Source organism: Hyla sarda, chromosome 1 (genome assembly GCF_029499605.1).
Source record: "Hyla sarda isolate aHylSar1 chromosome 1, aHylSar1.hap1, whole genome shotgun sequence".
In the NCBI taxonomy this organism is placed as follows: domain Eukaryota; kingdom Metazoa; phylum Chordata; class Amphibia; order Anura; family Hylidae; genus Hyla; species Hyla sarda.
This window is the reverse complement of record NC_079189.1, coordinates 350,650,564-350,668,404: the sequence shown is the minus strand read 5'-3', so window position 1 is coordinate 350,668,404 and position 17,841 is coordinate 350,650,564. Positions and strand designations below refer to the sequence as shown.

At 40.7% G+C, this 17,841-nt stretch overlaps 1 long non-coding RNA gene across 1 annotated transcript in view; it reads left to right on the top strand.

Annotated features, from left to right (window-relative positions):
- Positions 1-208: 208 nt before the first annotated feature.
- Positions 209-17,841, top strand: part of LOC130307362 (uncharacterized) — a 77,138-nt gene continuing 59,505 nt past the window's right edge. Inside the window, exons 1-2 of the long non-coding RNA XR_008856552.1 lie at positions 209-339; positions 418-486. This is a non-coding gene — a long non-coding RNA (uncharacterized LOC130307362). The remainder of the gene's footprint in view (positions 340-417; positions 487-17,841) is intronic.

Here is a 17,841-nt window from a genome sequence, read left to right as displayed (position 1 = left end):
AAGCATCTTTAAACTCAAAATTTTCTGTTACATAATTTCCCCATGTAGTTTCCTTATTTGCATAATTCAAATGCCAGTCATCCCATCTGTAGAAATTCAATTCCTGATACCTTTTAGCCATCAAGTCAATACCTAAATATCTATGTGTAAATACTATGTCAAAGTAAAAACAGTATACAGTAAGTACTAAAACTCTATTTCATATTATATTTCATGAGGCCGGATGAAGCGCAAGTTTGTGCAAAAACACCAGTAGTTTGCCTCTGAGCGCCACTCATCTCTGCAGCCCAAGTCCCCGGTTAGTCCCGGTTTGAGGAGCATCGAGTCGCTAGTCCAGCAGTGAGTGTATATATATATATATTTCTTGTTACTTTCGTGACTTTGTACATTGATTCCACTTTCCACATCATATCTTAGCACCTCCGACTACTCAACATAGGATAGAAGACTTATCTACAACTACTGCCGCTCCACACCTGGTAACCAGTTAAGTGCCGGATTGAGCAGTGCCGTCTCAGTATCTACTTTCTATATGACTATTTCATATGTTGATTTCACTGACTTGTAATAAGGACCATCAGCACTAACATCAAGAGTAGCATGTGAACATGTAAATGTAAACAGAGCCTAATTTTTCTTTTGACAAGCCACTGGGACATTTCAGTAAATAGCAATAATTGGGGTTTGTTGAAAACCTCACTAATAGAATGAAGGCCTGTATAGCTTTTATAAGGTCCCTGACCTTTGGAATAAATATTCAGAGATTTCTGTATTGCAAAACTATGTTCACATAGATTCTATCTAGGAACTAATATCCTTCTAGTAGTCAGTAAGATCCTGGTTGGATACCAGCTAATGGATCCTAACAAAGCTTTCTTCAGAGTTATCTGAATGACATAGGAGAATACAAGAAACAAACCCACAACTGGTTTATGGCTATAAAAGAACAATATGCATATCTAAGCCTACTAATCGGTATTGGAAGTAAAAGTGAAAAGAAAACCTAGATATGGAGTGGTGCTGCTCAGACACACTCTCCTTTAAATTATGTATATTTTAAATGTGGGAAGTCAATTCATTGACAGAACTACAAACATAGTTATATAGATAAAACCAAAATAAAAGAATTAAAATACAGATAGCAGTGAAGCAATGGTGCATTTTGAGGGCTGCATCTCCTTTCATCAGACTATCACCAATATTCAAATAATTGTTCCTGGATCTCTCATAAATGGAAATCATTAACTTTCATAGACACAGAGGGAGATTTACCGAAACCTGTGCAGAGGAAAAGTTGACCAGTTGCTCAAAGTAACCAATCACATTGCTTCTTTAATTTTCAAAAAGGCTTCGAAAAATAAAAGGAGCAATCTGACTGGTTGCTATTGGCAACTGCTCCACTTTTCCTCTACACACGTTTTGATAAATTTCCCCCATAGACCCCAATTGTAGGTTTGTATTTATGGTCCATTTTGTATACAGTGCCACCATTTATAGAGCATTATAAAGTATATCTTCATTCATACCATGGTATTTGAAAGTGAAGCTTATAATCTAAGTTTCCTATGTATGCCAGGCTTTGGATGCATTCATGAGAAACTATTTTAATGTACTCTTGTTGACCTAAAAGTAACATGAAAAGTAACATGGTGTAATTATAGATTGCACATACTGTAAGTAGACGTTGCACCCAGGCTCTGGTGCGTAAGTAGGCTAAAAAGCTTCTCTACTGCATCAAAAGAAATGGCACATGGTATAAGGAGGCCTGCTACAGCTTTGTTCTTTGGCTCTGTTAAGCCTCAGTACTAGCCTGTTCTTTTTGTAGAATTCACCCTTGTTAGAAATCAAACCCATTGCATTAAATGGGTTGTACAGAACAAGAAAACCATGGCTGCTTTCTTCCAGATATAGTGTCGTACATATCCATTAGGCCATGTCAATTATTGCAGCTTTGGATGGAAATTAGGTTAAGTTGCAATACCACACAAAGCCTGTGGACATGTGTGGCATTATTTTTATAAGAAGCCATCCATATTTTTTACTCCTGGACAACCCCTTTAATTTTCTTATCATATATTGTATACTAGGTGATGCTGAGCTGTCATACATGCTTCTGTAGGATAGTCTTGGTTCACAAGTGATTAATTGCTAAAAATGATTATTTTAAGGTCTATATGGTTACAGAAGACTCTTAAAAGCTAAATATGAGTCTTATGGATTTTAAACCATTATTATAAATGCTATAACCTCAATCTACGACCTTTGCGGTAAGGAAGTAGCAGCCAAATAGTTGTTTTGCATAATCTAGGATAATTTATCATCCATAAAAATATGTATGAAGCAAATGGAAATTGCCTGTTTAACCTAATAGAAAGTTTGGCTTTTTGACAATTAATATAAATAAACACGTTAGAAAATATGGTCTATTGCCTCATAATCATGTTATGCTGCAATCCTCATTTCTTTGCAGTACTGACGCCTTTTCGACTTGAAACCTTGAATATGATATTTGTTCAAAATACTTTCGATTTAGATTGATGAGCTTGTTTGGAAATATTGTGTGCAAGGTTTGGGACATAATGTTTAATCTTCTATCAGTGGTTTCATCTCTGACTCTTGGATACATGAGCAGCCACCAGGCAGATATGGCTTTACATCAGTGATGAAGGAGCATCATGCCAGGAACATGCTGTATTTGGGAACAGCTCAGACCATGGATTTTGTAAAGTGGATTAGGTAGTAATTAAAATAAAACAACAGTTGAAGAAATGCAATTTTTGGGAGAGCTTAGCCTCATGTGAAACATCAATTTCAATACTGGCTTTGGGTTTGTGCTCCCATGAATTATAACGTTAAAATGAAATTTAAAATTTAAATGCTGTCCACATCCGCTGATTGTCTGGCTCAAACAGAGTCGCACATATGGTACAAGCATAAGTTTGTGTCAGTCTGCCTGCGATCGGAAATTCGAAATGCAAATAGTTTTAGTGCTGAAGTTGAGGTGTTAAAATGTGTTTAGTACACTTAAAAATATTTGCAATGCAAATTAAGGAAAGATCTTCAGTGGCACAATAATCGGGTAATATATATAACATTTAGAAGGGTTTTTCAGGGTTTATTTTTTCTATATCACAAAAGCTTTTCTCTATAGTGTTGTAACAGGTTTGGAATAGCAAAACAACTTAAAGGAGAAATTTGCCTTTACGGATTTTTTAATATACAGTTCAGCATGTCACTATGAATGTATCAATGACTGAGAGGCTGAAGTTCTTTTTAGAGTAAGTTCACACGTTCATGTTTTTAATTGCAATTATTGGACACCAAGCCAGGAGGGAACTTAATAGAATTAAAAGCCTGAGTTTTTCCTTTATTCGTATCCTCCGTTTATGAACCTTTCCTGGCTTTGTATTCTATAATTTCAATTAAATAACTGACCGTGTGAATAAACCCTTACTGATATTTCTCTGAGTGGGCGTTATGCGCAGATGTCTGAAATTTTTAATAATGTTGCAGGGTCTATGATAAACTAAGCAGAGCTATACACCTGCTTAGAAAGGCTTCTGCAATGCCAAAATGGATGCTGTTTCTCAGACAGACGGGATTGTAATATTTTCAGAGCAGCATCGCCCGGGAAGAGTGGGTGTAAGTGTGTTTTTTGCACAAAAGAAAAACAAACAAACAATGGGTTGTATCAGCCTATTAACAAAATAAATGCAGTATAGACGAAAAGTTTGAAAACACCTTCTCATTCAGAGTTTTCTTTATTTTCATGACTATGAAAATTGTAGATTCACATTGAAGGCATCAAAACTATGAATTAACACTTGTGGAATTATATACATAACAAAAAAGTGTAAAACACCTGAAAATATGACATATTCTAGGTTCTTCAAAGTAGCAACCTTTTGCTTTGATTACTGCTTTGCACACTCTTGGCATTCTCTTGTGGAGATACAAGAGGTAGTCACCTGAAATGGTTTTCACTTCACAGGTGTGCTGGTGTGGAGGAGGAGGTGTGATGGTTTGGGCATGCTTTGCTGGTGACACTGTTGGGGATATATTCAAAATTGAAGGCATACTGAACCAACATGGCTACCACAGCATCTTGTAGCGGCATGCTATACCGTCCGGTTTGCGTTTAGTTGGACCATCATTTATTTTTCAACAGGACAATGACCCCAAACACACCTCCAGGCTGTGTAAGGGCTATTTGACCAAGAAGGAGAGTGATGGGGTGCTGTGCCAGATGACCTGGCCTCCACAGTCACCAGACCTGCGGTGAGCTGGACCGCAGAGTGAAGGCAAAAGGGCCAACAAGTGCTAAGCATCTCTAGGAACTCCTTCAAGACTGTTGGAAGACCATTTCAGGTGACTACCTCTTGAAGCTCAACAAGAGAATGCCAAGAGTGTGCAAAGCAGTAAGCAAAGCAAAAGGTGGCTACTCTGAGGAACCTAGAATATGACATATTTTCAGTTGTTTGACACTTTTTTGTTATGTATATATTTCCACATGTGTTAATTCATAGTTTTGATGCCTTCAGTGTGAATGTACAATTTTCATAGTCATGAAAATAAAGAAATCTCTGAATGAGAAGGTGTTTCCAAACTTTTGGTCTGTACTGTATATATATATATATATATATATATATATATATATATATATATATATATATATGATTAATGTGACATTTCATACAGTTATAACTATTTTGGAAAAAAGGTGCCCCGGTTTCTCATTTTAAATGTAATTATTTGGAATAATATTGTTAAAAAGGCTTCTGAAACACAAACATCCACTAGAATAAACCTAAGGGAAACCCATAGATTGGTATGAATGAAAACACAGAAATGTGCTTAGTGCTGGTATTGAATTGTACACAAATGTAGGGTTTTTGCGGCAAAAGATGCAACTTTTAAAAAGGGTTTGGAAGAAAAAACTTCAGGATGGTGAAAGGCTAAAGGTCAAATTTTTTTGTGCAACTAAGTATTGGGTGAAATATGCAGCAAAGTTATGCTTTAATAAAAAATACATAAAAGTGAAGATACATTCCCCCTATTTAGCGAAATAATGTTGCTGGTTTTGAGGGAGATACATTCTCCCAGATCTTGCTCCTAAGTGATGTAACAGCAGGGCCTCTTACCTGCTAATTAATTAATTAAGGTAATCAAAGGACAGATATTTTTATTTAGTTATGACTCATTCACACTACGGAAGCTTAACCCGGGTGGCAATGGCAGAACAGTGCTAGGGCTGCTTGTTAAAGCACCATCTCAAGGCAATGCATTTGTCAGTGGTTTTGGCGAAAGAATGAACATGTTCATTCTTTTGGAGGTGGCTGTAGTCCAAACTTTGTACAGCGGAACATCCCTGATGTATAGTAAACGCTGGACGGGCAAGTATTTTCTTTTGTTGCTGTTTTGTTCTCTTATGGGGGGCATTAATACTACGGGAACATTATTACAGTGGACAATATGAGGGACATTAATACTAAGGAGTGCATTATTACAGTGGACAATATGGGGGATAGTAATACTAAGGGAACATTATTACAGTGGACAATATGGGGGACAGTAATACTAAGGAGGCATCATTACAGTGGAAAAAATGGGGGACAGTAATACTAACGGGGACATAATTGCAGTTAGTGCTGGGCGGTTTACTGGTTCATACCAAATACCGGTGTGTTTTTTCTTAGCGATATGAATTTTTCACATACCACAATACCGTTTCCATAGCAACCAACTCCAATGCGTGATGGCGTAGAGAAACGACCGGCCACACAGCGTCTCTGGGGAGTGTAGTCCGAGCTGTACTGAACTGAGTGTGAGGAGCTGGGAGGGAAATACAACTCCCGACGTGCACGTGACCTCTGGGCGGGCGCAGGAAACTCGAGCAGAACTGCGGAGACATGGAAGAGAGTTACCAGACGGCCTGACCGAGACCCAGGGTACCATGGTGAGGACCCCCGGCCACCGAGAAACTCGAGTAGTACTTTGGAGACATGGAGGGGAGTTAACGGGCGGCCTGACTGAGACCCCGGGTACCATGGTGAGAATCCCCCCGACCACCTGACACTATACTGAGGACCCCCCCTCGAAATACCGTTAAATACCGTGAAACTACCATAATTTAGAAAGATACTGTGATATACATTTTTGGTCATACTGCCCAGCACTAATTGCAGTGGACAATATTGGGAAAGATATACTAAGGGGGCCTAATTACAGTAAACAATATGGGGGACAGTAATACTTAAGGGGACATTATTACAGTGGACAATATGGGGAACATATATACTAAGGGGGTCTTATTACAGTAGACAATAGGGGGCATTAGTACAGTGGACAATATGGGGTACAATAATACTAAGGGGGCATTATTACAGTGCCCAATATGAGTGATATTAATACTTAGGGGGCATTATTACAGTGGACAATATAGGGGACAGTAATACCAAGGGGACATTATTACAGTGGTCAATATATGGGCCAGTAATATTAAGGGGGGGGGGGGCATTATTGCAGTGGACAGTATGGGGTACAATAATACTAAGGGGGCATTATTACAGTGCACAATATGTGTGATATAAATACTAAGGGGGCATTATTACAGTGGACAATATTGAGGACAGTAATACTAAGGGACATCATTACAGTAGACAATATGAGCGAGAGTAATACCAAGGGGGCATTATTACAGTGCACAATATGGGTGATATCAATACTAAGGGGGCATTATTACAGTGGGCAATATGGAGTTTAGTAATACAAAGGGGGCATCATTACAGTGAATGCTATGGGGACAGTAATACTAAGGGGGCATCATTACAGTGGACAATATGGGTGATATTAATGCTAAGGGGGCATTATTGCAGTGGACAATATGGGTGATATATTAATACTAAGGGGCATTATTACAGTGGATACTATGGGGACAGTAATACTAAGGGGGCATTATTACAGTGGACAATATGGGTGATAGTAATACTAAGGGGGCATCATTGCAGTGGACAATATGGGTGATATTAATACTAAGGGGGCATTATTGCAGTGGACAATATGGGGGAAAGTAATACTAAGGGGGGGCATTTTTACATAGAGGATGATATGGGTTTATATTTATATATAGGGGCACATTATAATGTATATTAAAATAGATTTCAGGGGGCACAGTGTATTTTGAGTATCATGGCTATGGTGTATCTTGTGAATAATTTCTAGGTTGGCTCGGTTTCAGGGCCTACAGTATGTGGCAGTATTACATTCAAAAGATACAGTGTGTGACAGCTTTATATTTAGAGGATACAATGTGTGACAATGTTATAATTATTATTGTGTTTATGTAGAGGATGAGGAGCCAAGGATGTTCAGCTGTCAAACTCCGCAGAGGAAAGATGCAGCTGGAAGAATATATGGCAGTCTGGACCAGATGACAAAGAAATGAAAAGACAACAGAGAAGATGTCACCTGTGAGTCACCTATACCATAGGGTATTCTGCCTGATTATCGAGGCGAGGTGTCAGGCACTAGAGGCAGTCTGTCTCTCTTGTTCTCAGCGCCGGACACTTCCTCTCGCTGTAAGTCTAAGTTGTATGCGTCGATGTGACAGCTGGCTCCAGCATCGCGACTCCCCTCTGGCATGTGATTCCACTCTGGTGTCAGTTTGAAACAAAGGGGTCTGGAGGAGAGGGATATGTGGACTGAGGTCTGGAGCACAGGGGTCGGGAGCAGAGAAGTCTGTGGACAGAGGTATGGAGGACAGGAGTTTGTGGACAGGGGTCTGAAGGAGAGGAGTCTGTGAACAAGGGTTTGTAGGAGAGGGGTCTGGAGGAGAGGAGTCTTTGGACGGGGTCTGGAGGAGAAGGGTCTGTGGCCATGGGTCTCTGGACAGTGGTCTTGAGTGCAGGGATCTGTGGACAGGGGTCTGGGGGAGAGGGGTCTGTGAACAGGAGTCTGAAGAAGAGGACTCTGGGGGACAGATCAATCTAAGTGATGGGTTTGGAGGACAGAGGTCTGGTTGACAGAGTGGTTTGGGGGACTCTGGATGCGCCCTTGATCCAGTGGCAACACATAAGCCATATCTGTCTGTATTCCTGGAGCGCTGTAATGACGTCTCCCTGTATAGACATTAAGAGGTGAAGATGTCAGAAGCCCAGCAACTGCCGGATGATGGGCAAAAGCTTTGACCGAGCTTCTGCCTCACAGTCATCAAGCAGGAGCCAGTGGCAAGGCATCTGTACCCAGTCAAGGGACTTGAACTTCTGTCATGGCCGGAGGATCACCTAATAATAATTGATTGTTTCAGATAAAGTAGAATCATTTATTAGGGTGTTACTCAGGATCAGTACAGGATAAGTAATGTAATGTATGTACACAGTGACTTCAGTAGCAGAATAGTGAGTGCAGCTCTGGAATATAATACAGGATATAACTTAGGATCAGTACAGGATAAGTACTCCCTTATCTATCCCATGACATATAGGTACGGCAAGGGCCAGAAAGGGGTAAAGGAAATATGTGAGAATACTTAATGGGGTACCCGGGTGGAAAACTTCATTTTTTTTTTTATCAACTGGTGCCAGAAAGTTAAACAGATGTCAGGATTCGGCAGGCTGGAGGTGGATCCTCTGTGTCAGAGAGGGATTGGCGTGGACCGTACTGGTGGACCGGTTCTAAGTTGCTACTGGTATTCACCAGAGCCCGCCGCAAAGCAGGATGGTCTTGCAGCGGCGGTAGCAACCAGGTCGTATCCACCGGTAACGGCTCAACCTCTCTGACTGCTGAGATAGGCGCGGTACAAGGGATTAGGCAAGAGCAAGGTCAGACGTAGCAGAAGGTCAGGGCAGGCAGCAAGGATCGTAGTCAGGGGCAACGGCAAGAGGTCTGGAACACTGGCTTGGGACATACAAGGAACGCTTTCACTGGCAAAATGGCAACAAGATCCCGCAAGGAAGGGAAGGGGAAGTGAGGTTATATAGGGAAGTGCACAGGTGAATACACTAATTAGAACCAGGCGCCAATCAGCGGCGCACTGGCCCTTTAAATCGCAGAGAGCCGGTGCGCGCGCGCCCTAGGGAGCGGGGCCGCGCGTGCCGGGAAAGTACAGACGGGGAACGAGTCTGGTAAGCGGGCCGGGATGCGAACCGCGAGCCGGCGCGTCCCGCATTGCGGATCGCATCCCGGCTAGGGACATTATCGCAGCGCTCCTGGTCAGCGGGTCCGACCGGGGCGCTGCGAACAGGAAAATGCTGCGAGCGCTCCGGGGAGGAGCGGGGACCCGGAGCGCTCGGCGTAACAGCAGATTTGTAAATTACTTCCATTAAAAAATCTTAATCTAGCTGTTGTATGCTCCAGAGGAGGTTCTTTTCTTTTTGAATGTCTTTTCTGTCTGACCACAGTGCTCTCTACTGACACCTCTGTCCATGTCAGGAACTGTCCAGAGCAGTATAGGTTTGCTATGGAGATTTGCTTCTGCTCTGGACAGTTACAGACATGGACAGAGGTGTCAGCAGAGAGCACTGTGGTCAGATGGAAAAGAAATCCAAAAATAAAAGAACCTCCTCTGGAGCATACAGCAGCTGATAAGTACTGGAAGGATTAAGCTTTTTAAATAGAAGTAATTTACACATCTGTATAACTTTCTGGCATCAGTTGCTAAAAAAAAAATAATAATAATAATTTCCCACCGCAGTACTAAAACTTAAAGGGGTTATCCACCATAAGGTGATTTTAATACGTACCTGGCAGGCAGTAATGGACATGCTTAGGAATGATCTGCGCTTGCCTTGGGGCTAAATGGCTATGTTGTGAGATTACCATAACACTGTGGCTAGCTTTTTGTGAACTTTTATTTCTTGTTTGACTTTTCTTTTTTTGACTACAAATCCCACAATTCCATTTTCCTCCCTCCCACACATCAGCCACCTCACCCATTGAAACATATATGAGCTGCATCCATTCAAAGACCTGTGGTTTTCAATTAGGGTGCCTACAGCTGTTGCATTAGTTGCAGATCTCTCTCCCACCAAGCGATCCCTCCACCCATTGAAGCAGACAGGCTCCCTGTCATTAGCTGACCATTAAGTCAGGTCTCGGCCACACTGCAACCTGGGAAAAATCTGAGACAACAGTAATTTTGTATGCTGGTAAAAATAAATATTGGAGAGAAAATCAAAGAACAATTGTGAGAAAACCGTCACTCACAGATACAGACACTATATTATGAACTACACTAACTTTACAGCCCCTGTAGCATAGTAGAATAAAAAAAAAAATCCCGGAATACCCCTTTAACATTTATTAGTACCATTCTTTTGTTTTTTAATCCCTTTAGGACACAGGGTTTTTTATTTTAGAAATTTTGTTATTTTTCTCCTCACCTTCTTAAAATCATAACGCTTTAAATTTTCCACCTTACAGTAAAGGCCTTGTTTTTTACACCACCAATTTTAGTTTGTTATGACATCAATAATTTCACCACAAGATCTTAAAAACGAAACATAAAAAAAACATTATTTGTGGGACAAAAATGGGAAAAAAACACCCCATTTTGTAACTTTTAGGACCTTCCATTTCTACCCATTGCACTTTTCAGTAAAAATGACACATTCTATGTATTCTGTAGGTCCATACAGTTGAAATTATATCAAACCTAGGCTTATTTCATACTGCCGTTGTGACACAACAATGTGACATCTGTGGGGGAACCCAGGGAGAATAGCAGGAGAAAACTATTTATATGAAAATTAGCACATTTAAAATTGTCCTCTTCTGACCCCTCTAACTTTTTTTATTTTTCTGTATACGGGGATGTGTGAGGGCTCATTTTTGCATCACGGGAGTTGTAGTTTAGAAACAGCATGTATCACTCACATTTTAGAAGATAGGAACCCCGGTGGATGTGGATCCGCTGTGTGGCAGTTGACTCGGACCATACCAGGGAGCGGAGTCTAAGGTTTTCACCAGAGCTCACGTCAGGCGGCACCCAGGTCGCTACCCCTGGCACGGCTCGACCACACAGGTGGCTGAGGAGATGGGAGGCACAGGAGGGATAAGGCAGCTTGTAGTCTTGATTGCAGAAGGTCAGGGCAGGCGGCACGGTTGCGTAGTCAGGATGTAGCAGGAGGTCAATAGGCAGACGGCAGAGATCGGGTCACAAAGTGAAGGATCAGATACACAACAAGGCACGTCCCGCAATGCTAGTCCCAGCCCCGCCGGCAGCAGCAGGCAACGGGACCATGCACTCACGGCCAGCATGTGCGGCCAAAGTGCACAACATAACAGTACCCCCCCCCCTTTGGTCTCCCCCTCCTTTTTTGACTTAGAAAACTTTTGAGAAGGTCCCGGTCCAGGATATTCTCCTCAGGCTCCCAAGCTCTCTCCTCAGGACCGTCACTCTGACAGTCAACCATAAAAAATAGTTTACCTCTCACAGTCTTTGTAGCAAGAATCTCTTTAACCTTGAATATGTCAGAAGTGCTGGAGACAGGTGTGGGGACAAGATTCTTCTGAGAAAACTGGTTTATGACAAGAGGCTTGAGGAGAGAGACTTGGAAGGAATTAGGAATACATAACGTAGCAGATAGACGGAGTTTGTAGGAGACAGGGTTGATTTTTTGTAGAATCTGGAAGGGACCAAGGTAGCGAGGACCGAGCTTGTAACAGGGGATCTTGAAGCGGATCTACTTGGATGAAAGCCACACCATGTCACCAGGAGAGAAGTACAGAGGAGGTCTTCTACTTTTATCCGCTTGCGCCTTCATGCATGAAGATGCCTGAAATAACGAATGTCGGGTCTGTTGCCAGATGGTAGAGAAGTCATGGACCACTCATCAACAGCAGGCACACCCGAGGAGCCTGGGAGAGGAAGAGGAGGATGGGGATGGAGTCCGTAGACAACAAAAAAGGGAGACGACCTTGTGGACTCGGAATCCTTATAATTATATGAAAATTCAGCCCAGGGGAGAAGGTCGACCCAATCATCTTGGCGAGCTGTAACAAAATGCCGAAGAAAATTCTCTAGGATTTGATTAACCCTCTCCACCTGTCCGTTGAACTGAGGATGGTAGGTCGAGGAGAAGTCCAGATTGATGTCCAGACGGTTACAAAGGGCTAGCCAGAACTTAGAGACAAACTGCACACCTCGGTCCGAAACGATATTTGAGGAAGACCATGTAAACGAAAGACATGCAACAAGAAGTACTTCGCCAGCTTCGGGGCAGAAGGAAGACATAGTAGAGGAATGAAATGAGCCATCATGGAAAACCGATCTACAACGACCCATATGACAATGTTATTATGAGATGGTGGCAAATCGGTGATGAAATCCATGACGATATGGGACCAGAGAGTCTCTGGAATGGGTAAAAGCTGTAAGAGTCCTGCAGGTCTCTCTCAAGGAGTTTTGTCGCGGGCACAAGTTTCACAGGAACGAACAAAATCAAAAACATCACGTTCAAAATCGGGCCACCACAAAAAACAAATTCAAAAAGAAAAGAATTTCCTAAAAAAGTACTGAAAGTGCAAAGATTTTTAGTAGAAGTAATTTACAAATCTCTTTAACTTTCTGGCACGAGTTGATTTAAAAAAAAAAAAAAAAAAGTTTTCCACCGGAGTACCCCTTTAAGTGCTGCAGTTTAACTTACAAACTGAGCTACTGCCAAAGTCTTTCCTGAAACTCTTAGGAGATATTGGCTAATGTATTTGCCTGGACAACAGTCATTGGCTGGTCTTTACAGCCTTAGGTGGTCAGCTTGAGCATTTGATGTTCCAACTTATCTGATTTAGCATTCTTGACATGGCTTGACTTGTTGACCCAGCTTCTGAATACAAATGACATCTGTTTCCTGACCACAAATTAGCTTAGCTGTTCTTACTTTTTATTTGAAGTGGTGATTTCTATATTTATTGGTCCTGCTACCTTCAGCTGCTCCTATCCTACAACATATTTGGTAGTTACCACATCCCGGCAACTCCATGCCATCTGACATAATTCTGCACAGTGGCTGTTATGACCCTCCAGCTACAGCACACTGGTCCATGAGTGTTCATTGAGAATGCCAGACACTGCTGTTTTTCCATACTGTAATACGATGGTCAATTAATTAATCTCCAGGGTACTAGCCACAGTTGGTCTACTGTACTGGGCTTATTAAATGCCTTGATTCTACACTATGCAAGTACCATACAAAAGCTATCTTTTCTATTAGCCCCCAGATTCTCTATCTCCAATTACAGTCTTTTTATATTTAATCATAGAAGTGTATCTTGAAGCTTTTTGTTCCCAATGCAACAATTGTAATAGGGCTACCTACCTACCATGTGCTCTTTTCAAAACAGTGTTTTGGCCTTTTGGCACCAAATCACCAAGATCAAGGTGTGTCTGTTACCTCAGCACCTTCTATAGCTAAAGCCCTGGATTAATGGCAATAAAGGACATGCCTATAACTGAAATGACTAGACTTTGTCACAGTGTATCAGAGCTTCTTTTGTTATTTTTGACACTTTTGAGTGTTAATTTATTATACTGTTAAATAATATAATTGTAATAAACCATTGTGTTAACTGCATCCACACCACAGGCACAGATACAGTATTATTAGACTTTACTGTACTAAAAATCTTGTATAACATTTATCAATGTTAAAAAAGAGGCATGTCAAGATATATTTGTGGTCCAGATTTCAAACTTTAGCCTGCTTTAGTGTTAGCATAATAATAGCCTCATTCATAGAAATGGGCAAAGTTTTTTTTATTTCTTTCTAAAAGTGACACAAATGTCAGTAGCATAGAGTTAGCTAGTATTTTGGAGATATATATACACATATATGTAGTAAATTTGAGTAGCCATATTAGTCCAGTGATGCAAAGCAAATAAAAAAATGTTGCAGTATCTTGTAATACCTCTTTTATTGGACTAACAGAATTTTGTAGAGACAAGCTTTTGGGATTCCTTCCTTTATCAGGTGCAAAGCAAATCTAAGCTCACAAGCAGAATACACAGGTTACATCACACAAATATTCAGGGGTTAAGATAATAGATGTGGAGAGATTTTCATAAGAGCTCTTTCACACCATCGCTGAGCAAGTTAAAAGGACTTCTATTGGAAATTGACGAGAGTTTAGCCAGGCCAAAAATGATTGCATGTCCAGTATTTTTCATACGTATGGGCAGGGAAGGAGTGCACTCTATTCTCACCCACTCCCCTGCCCCTGCCTATTTATGTACCTGCCCAAAACAACAACAGTCCCTTCCTATATACGTGAGGGGCGTAATTGTCAAAATAATAAACTACACTGACACAGACTTAGGTCTGGGGACAGTAGGAACAGACAGACTAACAAAGAAAGACTAAACACTTCGACTACAAAATCGCTAATACCAGAGATATATATATATTTTTTTTTTTTATTTATTTTGCAACATAATAAACTACATAACAATAAGTACGTGCAATATTAAATAAGAATACAATAACAGTATATAAAGAAACAAAATTATTCGAGAAAAAAAAAATTATCAAGGGTATTTAGGTACTACTTACAATATCCAATGGCCTTAAAAAAAAAAAAAATAAAATAAAATAAAATATAAATATAAAAAAAAAATGGGGGGAGGAAAGGAAAAGAAAAAAAAAAAGAAACCCTCTTGTACAGAAACTAAATTACATTAGTGTCTTATAATCCACCTATTCCAAATCGCACTAAATTTGTCTGCTAGTCCTCTCTTTAAGTAAATCGCTTTCTCCCAAGCGACCACCTGCTCCATCTTTTTAAGAAATTGTTTTTTGCTGGGAGGAGATGAATCTTTCCAAAATTGTGCTATTAGTTTCCTAGCATTGTACAAAAGTCTACCAATAGCCACCTTTATATGAGCTGGTATGTCTAAGTTATCTAGGTACCCTAATATACAAGTTTTGAGATCCAGAGGCAGGTCAATATCCCATACAGCACCTATATATCCAATAATTTCTTCCCAATACCGCCTGATATCTAAGCAGCTCCAAAACATATTTATAATGTCCGCGGAATCTTGGAGACACCGAGGGCATTTTGAATCTTTACGGTAACCTATTTTATGAAGAAGGGCCGGGGTTCTATATGCTCTATACACAATATATAATTGAGATAGTCTCGCCCCTTCTCCAAGAGCCTGACTGGGAATATTATTGAGTACTGTTTTCCATTGTTCTTTACTGATATCCGCATCCCTCTGCCATTGGCACTGGCACTGTGCTGCCAGGAAGTATATCCAGGGGTTAGACAAAGCCAATCCGCCCTCCTGTTTTGAGCAATAAAGATATTCTAATTTTAATTTGGGCTTACGCCCATTTTTAATTTACCAGAGATATTAGTCAGAGAGAGGAGCCAAAAGTTCAAAAAGCCAGATATTACAAATACGGAAGACAGTTAGCAAGAGTACAAACTGAGCTCTATATCAAGCACTGACTGGGAGTAGACTGCCAGCTTATATGGAGCCAGAACAGGTGCTCCAATCAAGGTCAGCTGACCAGACAGACAGCTGGGCGTAACCCAGCAACAAAAACAACAAAGGACCTGTCAGAACCCTATAGGTTCTAACACCTAGCCTCAGAGATTAACCCCTTAAGGACACACACTGTAAATATAGAGCACTGCAGCGAGATACTTTGCGCACAGCACCATTCATTTACGGAGTGGCTGTGAAGCGAGGGCAGCAGACCAGAGCAGAAGATCGACGATAATTCTGATCAGTGCTATGCCTATACATAGCACTGAGCATTATTAGCAATGTAATGATTGCTATAAGTAGTCCTCTGTGGGGACTAAAAAAAAAAGTGTAAAATGAATGTAAAAAAAAGTTTTTAAAAAATTGAAAGAAAATGAGAAAAAGACCCTCCCCCAATAAAGTTTTAAATCACCCCTTTTCCCCATTTTAATAGAAAAAAAACGTAAAAAATGATAAACAATAAACACATTTGGTATTGCCATGTGCGCAAGTGTCCAAACTATAAAAATATAATGTTAATGATCCCCTACAGCGAATGGCGTAAATGTTCAAAAAAAATTCAGCTTTTTAGTCACATCACATTAAATTTATATAAAAGCGGTCAAAAAGTCACAAATATGCAAAAGTGGCACAAAAAAAATAAACTACAGATCATTGTGCAAAAAATGAGCTCTTACACATCCCTGAATACGGAAAAATTTGAAAGTTAGTAGTGGTCAAAATAGGGCAATTTTAAACGTACTTTTTTTTGTAGAAATAAGGGGGAGATTTTTTAAAAACAGTACAATAGTAGAGATTAATCATATTGACCCAGAGAATACATAAAAAATATTTGTTTTATTTTATATTTTTACCATAAAGTGCACATCGTGAAAACAAAATCCCCCCAAATGAGCAAAATAGTGATTTTTGTCTAAATTTCCTTAGGCAAAAAATAATTTTTTGGGTTTACCCTACATTTTAGGGTAAAATTAGTGATTGCATTACAAAGTACAACTAGTCACGCAAAAAACATCCCTACTATGGGTCTCTGAATAGAAATATATGGATTTATGGATTTTGGAAAGCAAGGAGGAAAAATGAAAACACAAAATTAAACACAGGGGCCAGTGATACAGGGGCCGGAGCATCGTGATGTCACGGCTCCGCCCCTCATGAAGTCATGGCCCCGCCCGGCCCCTCATGACGTCACGTCCTGTCCCATTAATGCAAGTTGCTCCTGCCCCTCTATCGCCGGTCATTATGCACAGAGCGAGTTTGCTCTGTGCAGTAATGAAAGCGGGGTGCTGCTGCGGAGATCCCAGGGATCTGACATCTTATCCCCTATCCTTCGCTCTGTGAGTAATGACGGGCGATACAGGGGATGGAGCAATGTGAGATCATGGCTCCGCCCCTCGTGACATCACGGCCCGTCCCCTTAATGCAAGTCTATGGCAGGGGGCGTGACGACCACCACGCCCCCTCCCATAGACTTGTATTGAAAGGGGCGGGCCGTGACGTAACGAGGGGCAGAGCATGACGTAACGATGCTCCGGCCCCTGTATTGCCTGTCATTACGTGCAGAGCGAACTCGCTCTGTGCATTAATGATAGCACGGTGCCGCAGCGGCGATCCCGGGGGTCGCCAGCAGCGGGACCGCGGCGATCTGACATCTTATCCCTATCCTTTGGATAGGGGATAAGATGTCTAGGGGCGGAGTACCCCTTTAAGGGGTTAAAATGCTTCTTCTAAAAACATCCCATACTGTAAGTTTTGACGCCAATAAATTATCCAAAAATGTGTCACAGCCAAGGTTTGCTTTCTGTACTTGAGATACAAAAAAAGTTTTTAAAATATTCTGCAGTTTTTTTTTTCTAATATTACATCTAGTTTATTAAGTACCAATCTTTAGACATGTGAATTACTCCTATAAAACATTTAGCTGTTGATTTTAATGATTGATAAACTCGCCCCGTGGAATTTCCAAACAATTCATTTTATTAGTCAGGAAAAACACTCCTTTTTCAGTATTTAACTATTATAACAGTCTATTATCTCTGGCCAGTGTGCCAACATCTCCTGGAAAAATGTAATTTTTTTCCCACCTTATTAATTTTGTTTTTTAGAACATTTTCAAGCCTTCTAGATTCACCCTTTTCTGTGACTTTATATGTTTTAACATAAGACCCGGCAAAAAGACTTTCATAGTATACCAGATTATTTGAGGACAAGCAAGGGCCTCAACAGAGTATTTATCTCCATATAATAGTTAGACAGTTACCAAAAAATAACACTATACAAGGGCCAAATAATATTGCTACACCATACCCATATATTACCACCACATAATAACTGAATAATACCACCATACTATT